The 13,507-nt window shown below is 43.5% G+C and overlaps 1 pseudogene; it reads left to right on the top strand.

Moving 5' to 3' along the window:
• Positions 1-11,606: 11,606 nt before the first annotated feature.
• On the top strand, positions 11,607-11,724 carry LOC124617322 (annotated as a pseudogene).
• The last annotated feature ends 1,783 nt before the right edge of the window (positions 11,725-13,507 follow it).

Below are 13,507 nucleotides of genomic sequence, written 5' to 3'. Positions count from 1 at the left end.
ATGAGGTGGGCTGTTTACATCTGTGTAGGGCATACCGACGTGTACGGAAAGCGAGCGTTCGGCGCTCAGGCATTCTTTTCTATGGCGTCCATCCAAAATCAACACGTCTTGCCATGCCTGTGGCGGCCTCATTTCTTCTCATAGGCACCCGTTGTCGCCATAAACATGAAGATGTTTTACGGTCTAGTTAAACGCGTGAGGTGAACGTAACTGCAGAACGATCTAAGGGATAGATTGTGTTAGACACAATGAAGAGCCTTCACTGACTGAACTATGACCTACAATAAAACTGCAGCATCCTCTACACAACCCGGATCTTTCACTGTGTGATTTTCAGGGAAGACGTGCGCGGTCGTCGGTTTCGGTGGGACGAGGAAATGCAGGACTAGCTGCGGTTGTGGACACGTCACCGGCTGACTGCGTTCTACGATCGTCTCATGTTTTAGTGCGATATATGTCTTAAGGCGTATGGTGAATACTTTGGACTGGAACCATTCCGTGGCACCGTTGTGGCAGGTGTTCCGTTTTCATTTGACTGCCCTAATACGTTCAAGCTGGCATTCCTCGGGCTGTTGCCGCATTTTTCCCACACCCTGCATGTCTCATGTGCAAACTGCAACGAGAAGAGAATCTTGGATTCGCTCGAAAGAATACAAGAAATCGTTTTCGCACGTTCCGTTAGCCAATAGAAGACGAGAAGAAGGAAGTATTAACGGTAGCAAGTACTCTCGTCCGTTCAGTGTACCACTGCCTGCAGAGTACGTATTCAACGTAGGATGCTGCTTGACACCGCGGCGTTGTGTACGTGAGTTTCTCTAGAATTTTAATTTATCGTAAACAACAGAGATGAACGTTATAAGACAAAGTAAAACCTTAAACAAGTCGTTGAAAGTTCCCTGCAGAAATATTAACCCATGTTGCTTCCACAGTCGTCCATAATTGCGAAAGTGTTGCCGGTGCAGGATTTTGTGCACGAACAGATCTCTCGATTATGGGATTCGATGGGATTCACGTTGGACGATGTGGGTGATCAAATCATTCGCTCTGATTGTCCAGAATGTTCTTCAAACCAGTCGCGAACAATTATGGTCCAGTCACGTGGCATTGATGTTTGGGAACAAGATGTTCATGAATGGCTGCAAATGGTCTCCAAGTCTCGAACATAAAGATTTCCAGTCAATGATCGGTTCAGTTCGACCAGAGAACACAGTCCATTCCATGTAAATACCACCAACAGCATTATAGACCCACTGCTAGCTTGCACAATGCCTTGTTAACACTTTGGGTCCATGGCTTCGTGGGGTCCGCACCACACTCGAACTCTCCCATCAGCTCTTACCAACTGAAACTGGAGCTCGTGTAACTGGGCCACGGTTTTCCAGGCTTCAAACGGTATGGTCACGAGCCCGGGAGATGCGATGCAGGCGATGTCGTGCTGTCAGCAAAGGCATTAGCCTCGGTGTTGTGCTGCCGGAAACCTTTCCACATGAATCACCTCGTAAAATGACAGCTCCGCCAATGCACTGCCCTTCTATACCTTTTGTACGCGACACTGCAGCAATTTTTTATATCGCTATTCCATTACTTTTGTCGCCTCAGAGTAGTTATGTAAAGATGACTAGCCTTTCCCGGGATAGACTAGCGTGGACAGGTACATCAAATAAGTCTCTGTACTGAAGGGCGTAACAAGAACAACTTCCTCTCAAAATTGGAGAATGAGATTCTTCCATTTTTGTTATCACAGCAGCTGATGTGCTCCAGAAACTTTGAGTAACATTTTCATTATCTACGTTATGTGGCGCGTCTGGTGATACTGCAATCCTGTATGAAAACTTAAAACTGTACCTCTTTGTTCCACACGGATAGATGGTTCAAATGGCTCTGAGCACTATGGGACTTAACATCTGTGGTCATCAGTCCCCTAGAACTTAGAACTACTTGAACCTAACTAACCTAAGAACATCACACACATCCATGCCGGAGGCAGGATTCGAACCTGCGACCGTAGCGTTCGCGCGGTTCCAGACTGAAGCGCCTAGAACCGCTCGGCCACACCTGCCGGCCACACGGATAGAGCACGTAGAAAATTTAAGCTGGTCGTGACAGATGCGAATAAGAACTTTACCTTCAGCCATAATTATTGATATAAAAATTTTGTAACTAATCGACCTTGAAGCTACTGAGCTTCACCATCCGACGCATCTGCACGATCGAACGTGTACCCGTATTCATGCAAATGCAAATATATTTAGAAACATACTTTAATCCTACCTGCGTCCTCAGGTAAGGAACTGTATCGAGGCACAGTAACTGACTTACCAGCATGTCAGTCCATGTGACTCGTTGCAGTCCGTTAATAAGATTTACGCGTGCGTATATTTAGACGTGGAGTTATGAGAGTACGGGTCATGATTTAATCAAGCAAAGATCCCTTACGATAAAACGTATCAGCTACGTAATCGTTGTTATTTAATATTTTTACCTTTATAAATGTGGCTGAAGGAAGAGTTAATGATTTTATCTGACATTAACTGAAGAGGGTATGCAAGTTGTCACCACCACGTTAGTTGTATGCTTGCTCGGTGGGAAAATATTTCAGTTGCTTGGTAGAGTCCTAATAAGATAGCGCTTTAGTGGAAGCGGCTGCACTTTCGCGTTTCATGACATTTACGTAACGCGAGCCTGCGTCAAGCATTGTTATTCTGCTTAGACAACCGATGCACACGTGGGCCGCCTCTACATGTTGTTTATGTTGGCGCTGACAACGGCACTGAATACTGAACTAATTAAAGCAATGGAAATGGCGGCGTTCCCAAACAAACACGCACTCCCTGTGATTTTTATAGCGACTCGTCGGAAAATTGGGCGGGTGCTGAATGCTGAATAGCGGCTCGTTACTCGTGCCTGATACTCTCCCGTGTAATCTAGTGCGCTGCTGAAAAATGAGGTAGCTGAGTGGCGTAAAGCGACAAGTGGATTATTTTCAGACGTGCTCTCTTGAGTACTGAATGTCATCTGTGCACAATAACCTAACGAGCGTACTTTCTGGTCTTCTTTAACGGCTGTTGGAATATCTGAGGTCAATACCTTTTCCTTGCAGTTTACACGATTCTTTAGACCTTCATTTCAAGCTTAAAGTTGGCGGAAGGTGTCCGTTCGTTTTCAGTCTGATCGGATGAGAAATTGCTGGTGATATTATTGAAGGGACGATTCCGAAATCCACCTATCGAGGCCTAAATGAACTAGGAAGAGAACTGACTCATAATTCCCGATGCGCAACAAGTGCCGATTGTTTTTCTTGGGAAGAAAGACGTAATAATGTTGTCATTACTTTTAAAGTTGTACTTCGCTATCTTTCCTTATTAATTATCGTCGTCGACAGAGCATTAAAATGTCAGTATGAGGCAACTTTAGACATATTTACTAACCAATCACAACGTATTCAGGTCGAGTTTTGAACTATAATCGCATCGCACCCACTAACACCGAATATTCGAACGCTAACAGTACACTCTATTAACGTACTTTTGATCTCTTCACCCTCATATCTCTTGGAAAGGATTAAAGTTAATTCTTATTCACACCATGTTTATTTTAGCAGTAAATCTCTGTGATGTGCCTGTTGCCGGTGCCTATGTCATTCCGCACTGTCATCTCGTCTCATCTTCGTACTCAATGTTCTTTATGAAGTATAACACACATTTCAGTGCGTAGTGAGCGGTTTTTATATCTCAGGGCTCCTTCTATTCCTAAATCAACTAATTTTTAATATCTTGGCTTATGCTTCGTTAATACTTCTCTATTTACGATAAGTATTTTCTACAAACATTTTTCCTTCCCTATTATTTTCAGTATCGCTTCATTTCATACCTAATCCGTTCTTTTAATTTTTCGAAATTTGGAAATTTGTGGTAAGGTCTTATGGGAACAAACTGCTGAGGTCATTGGTCCTTAAGCTTACGCACTACTTAATCTAACTTAAACTAACTGACGCTAAGGACAACACACACTCACGCCCGAGGGAGGACTAGAACCTCCGACGGGGGAAGCCGCGCGGCCCGTGACAAGACGCCCAAGACCGCGCGGCTACCCCGCGCCGCTCTTTTAATTTAAACATCCTTCTGCAGAATCTGGTTTTTAACTGCCTGCCACTTGTACTTTACAATTTTACTACTCTATCGTTGTTTTTCTTCCATAAAATGTTGTACTAGTCACAATATTTCATATTCCTACAATGATCCTAAACCAATATTTAATATTTTATAGAATAAACATATTTAATTTCAAAAGAAGATTTGTGCGAGTTTGGTACCCACCTCATTATTACTTAATTCTTCCGTAACCATCCTTCCTACGTAGCAGAAACTTTTAGCTTCTGCTACTGGATTACAATGCATTCTGATATTCAGTAAGTTACTTTTATAATTTCTATTGCTATTTAACACTGCTTAAAAGTCGTAAAACGAATACTGTGCTACGTAGTACGTCCAATACTTTTGGAGTCTGTTAAAATTTTCTGGTGTAGATAACAAGAAACGTGTCTTTGCATACTTAGACAGCGGTGCTTGCTCGCCTCACACCGTTACTCCTGTTAGAATCGCTCTTCTAACGCCTGTGTCACGTGCAAGTTAAACATGTGTTAACGGAATGCACCGCTATCTGTCACCTTTTCTTTAACATAACATTGTACTGCTTGACTGTACTCTTTCCTTACTTCGGTTTCGTTGTAGATCATTTTGTAATTACTCTTGCGTTTTTGATTTCAGCGTCGGCCTTTCAAAGCAGAATGCCTTCTTTGGATTCGAAAATGAAATGAATTAATGAATCGAAATCGTTTGTAATTCGTATCACCATGATAAAATGGAAGGTTAAAGATGCATCTCGGTTTTCAAGCCGAACTGGTTCTCGTCCAGAAAATATTCAACTTCACTCCATGTATTTTTTAAAGTATCCAATGTTCCGGAAGACTGAAATATCAGATAAGTAGTGTGACGACAAAGTAGGAATTCTATATTAGAGATTATCTCTAGTCGATGTGGAACAGTGCTTCACTTAGACAAGTGTGGATACAGGAATTCGACCCTGAGTTCCTTGAATGAAGTACCCTGCCATTTACCGTGAGAGACTTACCGTACCCAAGGTGACATTACTCAGAAGGACCAGAGGGGAATGCTAGTCGCCTTTTCCGAGTCATGAGCTCAGTAAGTGAGAGGACAAAACTTTTCTGGGTGTCTGGTGGTTTCACAGGTTTGAAACGCCGGTGCTACGCTCGTACTCACTTCTGCCACTGTGAAGTCGGTGGACCGAAACAACAAATGCTTTCTCCATTACGTCTTCCACACTACCTCCCAGTGGTGAATACTACTTCCCCAGTGGAGGCATCTGAATCGTGAAGTGCACTCCTCCTAAGGAGCACATCCTTAATCTTCGAGCAATCAGAACTGCCTCAGAAGTCCGTGCTCCAACGCAACGTATTCACACTGCGGAACACCGCGTTCAGCTCTCAGATTTATTGGTTCAAAGCAGCTCCTGAGGATTTTGTGAGGGGCGATCAAAAAATATCCATTAGACGGTCGTACAGTCCAGGATCGGTGGGCCAGTCAGGCAAAATCATCGTGAGCACTGAAGCATCCGTCCCACCAACGCACGAGGATGAATATAACCGTTTGGTAAAACGCCGTGTCCTGCTGTGAGGACGGGCCGTGAGTCGTGCTCGGGTAGCTCAGTTGGTAGAGCACTTGCCCGCGAAAGACAAAGGTCCCGAGTTCGAGTCTCGGCCTGGCACACAGTTTTAATCTGTCAGGAAGTTTCATATCAGCGCACACTCCGCTGCAGAATGAAAATCTCATTCTGCAAGATTTTCTTCGTTCTTCGGACAATGTCAGTTTGTGAGTATAAGTCTACCAGTTCCTGGCTTTTTATTATCCTCCATTCCTGTAACTGGGTGTCCCCCTTCTCTCGAAGACTAGCAGTTTTTGTTCATCTGTTTTCATTAATGTAAATTTTGCAGAGCCATGTAGAGCTACCGGGTGAATTACATTTTGACGTCTGATTTTAAAACTTCTCCAAACTGCGCTATTGCACAGCACGTCCCGTAAGTCAAAATATGATCTTTTCTCCAAACTGCGCTATTGCACAGCACGTCCCGTAAGTCAAAATATGATCTTCGCTATTTATCTGGGAATGCCCACGTGCTTACCTGGGTGGTAACGTGCTCGCCTCCCATGCAAGCGAGCCCGGGTTCGATTCCCGGACGGGTTGGACGTTTTCTCCGCTCGGGGACTGGGTGTTGTGTTGTCCTCATCATAATTTCAGCCTCATCCCCGGCTCGCAAGTCGCCCAATGTGGCGTCGACTGAAATAAGACTGGCGCTTGGCGTCCGAACTTCCCCGAATAGGGGCCTCCCGGCCAACGATGCCATACGCTCATTTCATTTGGGAATAACTGTGCAATCAGTTACTTTTTTGGTTTTTTTATACGATTTACTGTACCATTAACAAGTTTTAGAGCCAATGGAGGCTCATCACCTGGTGGAGTTGTTGCAGGAACGTTATATTTTGGATCAAGTGTAGCTAGACGTTGTGGTGAAAGTGCACGAAAACGTCGGGAATTTAGTGATCGGTAACGAAACGTTTATGAATCTGAAACGTTGTTATGTTTTAAGTACTTACATTGCACTACGTTGTGGTATCCATAGCAAATCTGTTCCCATAATGTACATATCAGATAGTACACACAGAAATATACACAGTGTTTAGCTGCACTTGGTTTCATACTTCATCACAGTAGGTGAACTCTGGAGGTTATTGCAGAGAATATCAATATGTTAGATACCACACTTTGCTACATCGTGATCAGTCTTAGGTGCATTGTATTATTCACTATAAATATTACATGGACAAACATTATATTAAAGTGACGTTTACTAGCTGTAGGTGTGTTCTTACATTGGCAATATCCATGTAATTTGGGTTAAAAGTTATACAAAAGATAAACAAATACAGTGAAATATTTACTAGGTAACGACATTTATTTAAAAGTGAGTTATAGAATGTGATAGCTGTCGCCTGTCTAGGAGAACTAAATTTATGCAGGATGATGAATAGGTCTCAGTATTTTATATGTGGTGTTATGCTGCCAGAATGTCTTGGAAATTCTGGCAGAACAATTTCTGCATTGATTCAGTTTGTTCACTGAGAATTTTTTGAAGTGATTATAGTTTGTGAATGTAAATCTCGAATTGTTGAAGGAGATCCATTTCTAACTCTTTCTCAGCAATGTGTTGCACAGAAACGCTGGCTCTGAGCACTATGGGACTTAACTTCTGAGGTCATCAGTCCCCTAGAACTTAGAACTACTTAAACCTAACTAACCTAAGGACATCACTCACATCCATGCCCGAGGCAGGATTCGAACCTGCGACCGTAGCGGTCGCGCAAAAAACTGTCATTGATATCACCAACAGAACGTTCATGATGAGGAATATGTATGCAAACGTAAACTAATTTAACTTTCTGAGTTGAATAGCGTCCATATGTTCTTTGTAGCAGTTTGCAAAATTTATCCCCGTTTTCCCTATATAGAAGCAGGAACAGGAGCATGTGAGTTTGCATATTCCGAAATTTTGATGCCAGTTTCCAGCGGATTTATTATTGTGAACAATTTTATTTTGTAGTTTATTATCAGCGTGGAAGCATGTATATTAATCCCGAAATAAGTCGTCATTTAAATCACAGTTGCAGTTAGTCATCCATAGAGAATATATTGAAAATATGATCTATTTGTCGCTACAATCCTTGCCTTAATCTTGATTTCCATTCTCTTCTACTCGATAAAAGTGCTTCCAAAATATTTAAATATGTCTACTCTTTTAAAACTGGCTTCATCAACTGTGCCTTGCTCATGACCACGTACTCAGTTTTCCCCTCGTTAATTTGTAACCCTGCTTTCCTTGCAACATTTCTGTAAGAACCTGTCATGAACTGCAGGTCCTCTTTGCTACCACTTGTTAGAACATCATCGACCGTTTCTGCAAGTGATTTATTGTAATGTTACCCGGTTTTATTTCAACTTGGTTTCTTATTTGGTGTTCTCTATGTAACTTTTCTAAAATTAAATTATAAACTATTGGTGATAATGCGTCTGCTTGTTTAAGACCAGTTCTGACTTCAAAATGCTCTGACCTTCCTGCAATAGCCTTTACTTGGAAATATGTTTTCTCTAAACGCATCTGCAGTGCCTTTGTTAACTTTTGTCGAAACTGACTCTTTCAGTACATTGGTGACCGTGACCCTATGTAGGCTATCATATGCATTGTTGAAAGCTACAAAAACCGTGTGAATATCAGCGTCGTGTTCCCAACTTTTCTCCTTAGCTGTCTGAGTGGTCTATAGTTGATCTGCTCCTTCTGTGTTTGGGATCAATCTCGTAAGTATACCTGTGATAGAACTTTTTGGCTTACATTAAGGGGTGAAATCCCACTAAAACTGCACTATGTGATGAAAAGTATCCGAACACCCCTAAAAACTTACGTTTTTCGTATTATGTGAATTTGCTGCCACCTACTGCCAGGTACTCCATATCAGCGACCTCACTAGTCATTAGACATCGTGAGAGGGCAGAATGGGGCGCTTCGCGGAACTCATGGACTTTGAACGTGGTCAGGTTATTGCGTGTCACTTGTATCATGCGTCTGTACGCGCGATTTCCACACTCCTGAACATTCCTAGGTCCACTGTTTTCGATGTGATAGTGAAGTGGAAACGTGAAGGAGCACGTTCAGTACAAAAGCGTACAGGCCGACCTCGTCTGTTGACTGACAGAGACCACCGACAGTTGAAGAAGGTTGTAATGTGTAATAGGCAGACATCTATCCAGACCATCACACAGGAATTCCAAACTGCATCAGGATCCACTGCAAGTACTATGACAGTTAGGCGGGAGGTGAGAAAACTTGGATTTCGTGGTCGAGCGGCTGCTCAAAAGCCACACATCACACCGGTAAATGCTAGAAGACGCCGCGCTTGATGTGCAGAGCGTAAACATTGGACGATTGAACAGTGGAAATACGTTATGTGGAGTGACGAATCACTTTACACAATGTGAACGGTGCACGGTGAACGTTATCTGCCAGCGTGTGTAGTGCCAACAGTAAAATTTGGAGGCGGTGGTGTTATGATGTGGTCATGTTTTTCATGGAGAGAGCTTGCACCCCTTGTTGTTTTACTTGGCACTATCACACCACAGTCCTGCATTGACGTTTTAAGCACCTTCTTGCTTCCCACTGTTGAAGAGCAATTCGGGGATGGTGACTGCATCTTTCAACACGATCGGGCAGCTTTTCATAATGCACGGCCTGTGGCGGAGTGGTTACACGACCATAACATCCCTGTAACGGACTGGCCTGCACGGAGTCCTGACCTGAATCCTACAGAACACCTTTGGGATGTTTTGGATCGCCGACTTCGTTCCAGGCTTCACCGACGGTCATCGATACCTCTCCTCAGTGCAGCACTCCGTGAAGAATGGGCTGCCATTGTCCAAGAATCATTCCAGCACCTCATTCAACGTATGCCTGCGAGATAGGAAGCTGTCATCAATGCTAAGAGTGGGCCAATACCATGTGGAATTCCAGCATTACCGATGGAGGGCGCCATGAATTTGTAAGTCATTTTCAGCCAGATGTCCGGATATTTTTGATCACATAGTGTATCACATACCAGGGGGTCTATCTTTTTTAGTATAGGATACATCAAGGCCATTTTCCAGTCATCGGGCAATCTCTCATATTACCAAACATTTTTTAACAGTTTTGTAATTTTTTAACGAGAGCCGGTCCTCCATTCTTTATTGCTATCCTGCGGTTTGAACTTCGCTGAAAGCGTTATTGTTTTTTAGGTTTTTAATTATTTGTCGTATTTGGGGGTCGTAAAGTTTAGTAATTCTGTGAAGTACTCCGCCCGTCGCCATTCTGCTTCAGTGCCGTTCGAGAGGAATTTCCCTTGTCAGTTGCGAAGTTGCTCACCTGGGTGTGAATGTCACTGCCGTCTTGATGCAGATCAGTCGCCAGTTTTTAGATGTCTTAATGGCTCAGTTTGGCGTCAGAATCACCCAGTGCTATTTTAACATCATGGTTGGGCAAGGAGTTGTACACATAGTCCAATTCAGTGTAAAATTCCTCCTTTATGAATTCCTCCCAGGGTGCGTGCACATTATTCACGAGTGTATCGCTATTCCGGAAAGCGATTGTAATGCAGAGGATTGTGTTGTTAATGGATTTAAAGTCTTTCACCGCTAATACTGAGTAACGTACAAAGAAATCGGCACTTAATTCATAGTGCTCGAAACAGTCTCCGTACAGGGTATTTCAATTGCTTATTTTGATTAATCCCGTACTCTGCTATGTAATCTCTTGGAGAGCTACAACTTTCAGCTTGTTTTTTGCCAACTCACTGCCCTTATTCTACGAACTTTCCTTACATTCCAGGTTCCAAAAGAGAAGTCACTGTCCATATTCGTGTCTGATTCTAGCTGAGACAGTCCTGATTCTCCGGCTTCTGTAGAGTGTCCTGACCAACTTACTTTTTTGTGTGACTGGGAGGTACCCCTCTCCAGAACCTCTAACCTGGAGGACCTGTGGCATTATGTTTGGATGCCTATCCTAGAGGCTTTGTCTTCTCCACGACTTTCGACCCACGCCTGGCCATGCTACTTTTGGTTCACCCCAAGTTTTATTTCATCGGTACCTATTATATCTAACGAGTGTTCCTCGATCTGCTACTTGAGGAGGCACCCAATGACGGACTAGCAACGCCATTTAGTTTTCTCAAATAGTATTTCCCTCTCTTATGACCAGCATGTGACCTGAGTGTGTGTACCTACCCACTAGTGATTGTCGTTGGTTCCATGTATTCTGCTCGTATAATCTTATTCCATATCCGACTTTACTCTTAATATCTAGGAAGAGATCTGAAGGTGCAAATTATGGTCAGAAAATGGGGGAAAACGGTTCTGAAAATATATACAAAAAGGTGCTAATGGAATTATTTTATTTGGGTCTAATCCAGGTACATTAACTTTCTGTTACAGTGGATTACACACATCGTTTTAACGTTTTTGACATTAAGTCGATGTCGCTTTGAGCTCAATAGCTCCTTATATATGGAGCAACTCCGTTTGACATCTGCAGAAACCAGTGGAACATATCTTCTTAGAATGTGTAAAGGACGTTCACTCAAAATTGCTAAGGTTTTCACATCTGGAGTGAGCTTCAATTTTAATTCAGATTCCTTATGGATTCTTGTCAGGCCGAACACATTGGAAACAGTTTGCGTTTGGTCAGAGTGTCTTCACATATGCGTTTGAATTAATGGTTAGTTCTTTTGGTAATGTGCCCACGAGTATTACATTATCACTGTCCCAAAAGATTGTCTTCATGGCTTTGGCAGAGGAGGGATTTGCATTTAATTTCTTCTTTTTTGGAGAATGCGGGTGGTGTCACTCCAGTGAGCGCCTTTTTCTTTCCAGCTCAAAGTGATGCATCCATGTTTCGTCACATTCAACAATCCGTGGCGGTAAGAGCTTCCTATTGGCCTCAAAGTACCCCAGCCAACGGCCTTCCCGCAGTGGTAAAACCGGTTCCCGTCGGATCACCGAAGTTAAGCGCTGTCGGGCTGGGCTAGAACTTGGATGGGTGATCATCCGGTCTGCCGAGCGCTGTTGACAAGCGGGGTTCACTCAGCCCTTGTGCGGCAAACTGAGGAGCTACTTGATTGAGAAGTAGCGGCTCCGGTCTCGTAAACTGACGTACGGCCGGGAGAGCAGTGTGCTGACCACATGCCCCTCCATATCCGCATCCAGTGACGCCTATGAGCTAAGGATGACACGGCGGTCGGTCAGTACCGTTGGGACTTCATGGCCTGTTCGGGAGGAGTTTAGTTTAGTTTCAAAGTACTCCAACAGTTCAGATGAAGTGGCTTTTCTTATAATTTTATAGTCTATCCTAAAGACGCTTTTGAATTTCCAAGAGTCTCAGTTGCCTTCCAGTGCTCACTGATGGCTGCAGAGCCAGTTGTCGAGTTGTAATGCATCGGTCTTCTCTAAAATGGCGCGATTAACCATGTTAACAGGAGCAGTTATAACAGGACGTCTCGAGCAGTATTCCTATCAACTGCTACATTACAATACACTGCACACACTTGTTAACAGGTTCTTCCCACGTTTCTTTTTCCGCAACCAAGAAATAAGATACAGCACGTTGCATGTAAGATGACATTTTGATGCTTCACTACGGTTCTGCCAACTGTAGGTATTGTTTTAAACTTCTCACATGTGCAGATAAAACACCAAATTTGAAGCACCTAAAAGCAAGTTTAGCTATATGTGTTAACGGTTTTAAAATTTGGCCCATTATTTATTGAACGACACTACAGTCGGCAATACCTTTAATGGCCTCTGGCAGCGCAGTTCACAAGGAATGCTGCGTTGTCGACTCGTATAGACAGCAGGTATATTACGTTGCTGCAGCTTGGCAAAGTCGCAGACCGACCCGCCCGAATGTGCTCGCATTTGAAGAACGAGTACACTTCAAAAATAAGCCCCCTTGCTTGTCTGAGAAGCACTTGGCGCCTTCCAGGTGTTTTAGCCATTGTGAGAAAATTCACAGAACACACAGAGTACCACAGGAATCCGCCAGTTATAGTTTCGTGCAGGTAAAACATTGGACTCGCATTCGGGAGGACGACGGTTCAATCCCGCGTCCAGCCATCCTGATTTACGTTTTCCGTGATTTCTCTAAATCAATCCAGGCAAATGCCAGGAACGTTCCTCTGAAAGTCTCCTCCCCCAAACAACCCAACCCCCAACTTGTGTAATGCATCATTAACTCGGGGTGTTTCGCAGGAAGATTGAAATATGCCATTACTAGGTCTCTCTATGAAAAGAATGACGCCACAGGTGCCAATATATACTGCCTAATGTCACTGCTTACATCATTTTCTAAATTTTTTTTAGAAGGTAATGTATTCCAGGGCCTACCTGTGTGGTAATGGGATACTTACACAATCACAGTTTATATTTGGAAAGGGCTTTTCTACCGAGGCAGCTATTTATACGTTTACAGGGCACATAATAAAATCTTTCAGTGATAAAAGAGCACCAATTACGATTTATTGTGACATACCGAAGGTATCTGTTACAGTCGTAACATCAGAGAAGCTGAACTGTTATGGAATACATAGTACAGCATGTGCCTGGCTCAGTCCTTATTTAAGAAACAGAATGCAGAAAGTTACCTCAGGCTGTTCGAGCAATACAAAGAGGGATGCCACATCATTTGCCCGCATCTCGTGGTCGTGCGGTAGCGTTCTCGCTTCCCACGCCCGGGTTCCCGGGTTCGATTCCCGGCGGGGTCAGGGATTTTCTCTGCCTCGTGATGGCTGGGTGTTGTGTGCTGTCCTTAGGTTAGTTAAGTTTAAGTAGTTGTAAGTTCTAGGGGACTGCTGACCAT

The sequence above is a fragment of the Schistocerca americana genome, chromosome 5 (genome assembly GCF_021461395.2).
Source record: "Schistocerca americana isolate TAMUIC-IGC-003095 chromosome 5, iqSchAmer2.1, whole genome shotgun sequence".
Taxonomy (NCBI): domain Eukaryota; kingdom Metazoa; phylum Arthropoda; class Insecta; order Orthoptera; family Acrididae; genus Schistocerca; species Schistocerca americana.
This window is presented reverse-complemented; position numbering and strand designations above follow the sequence as displayed.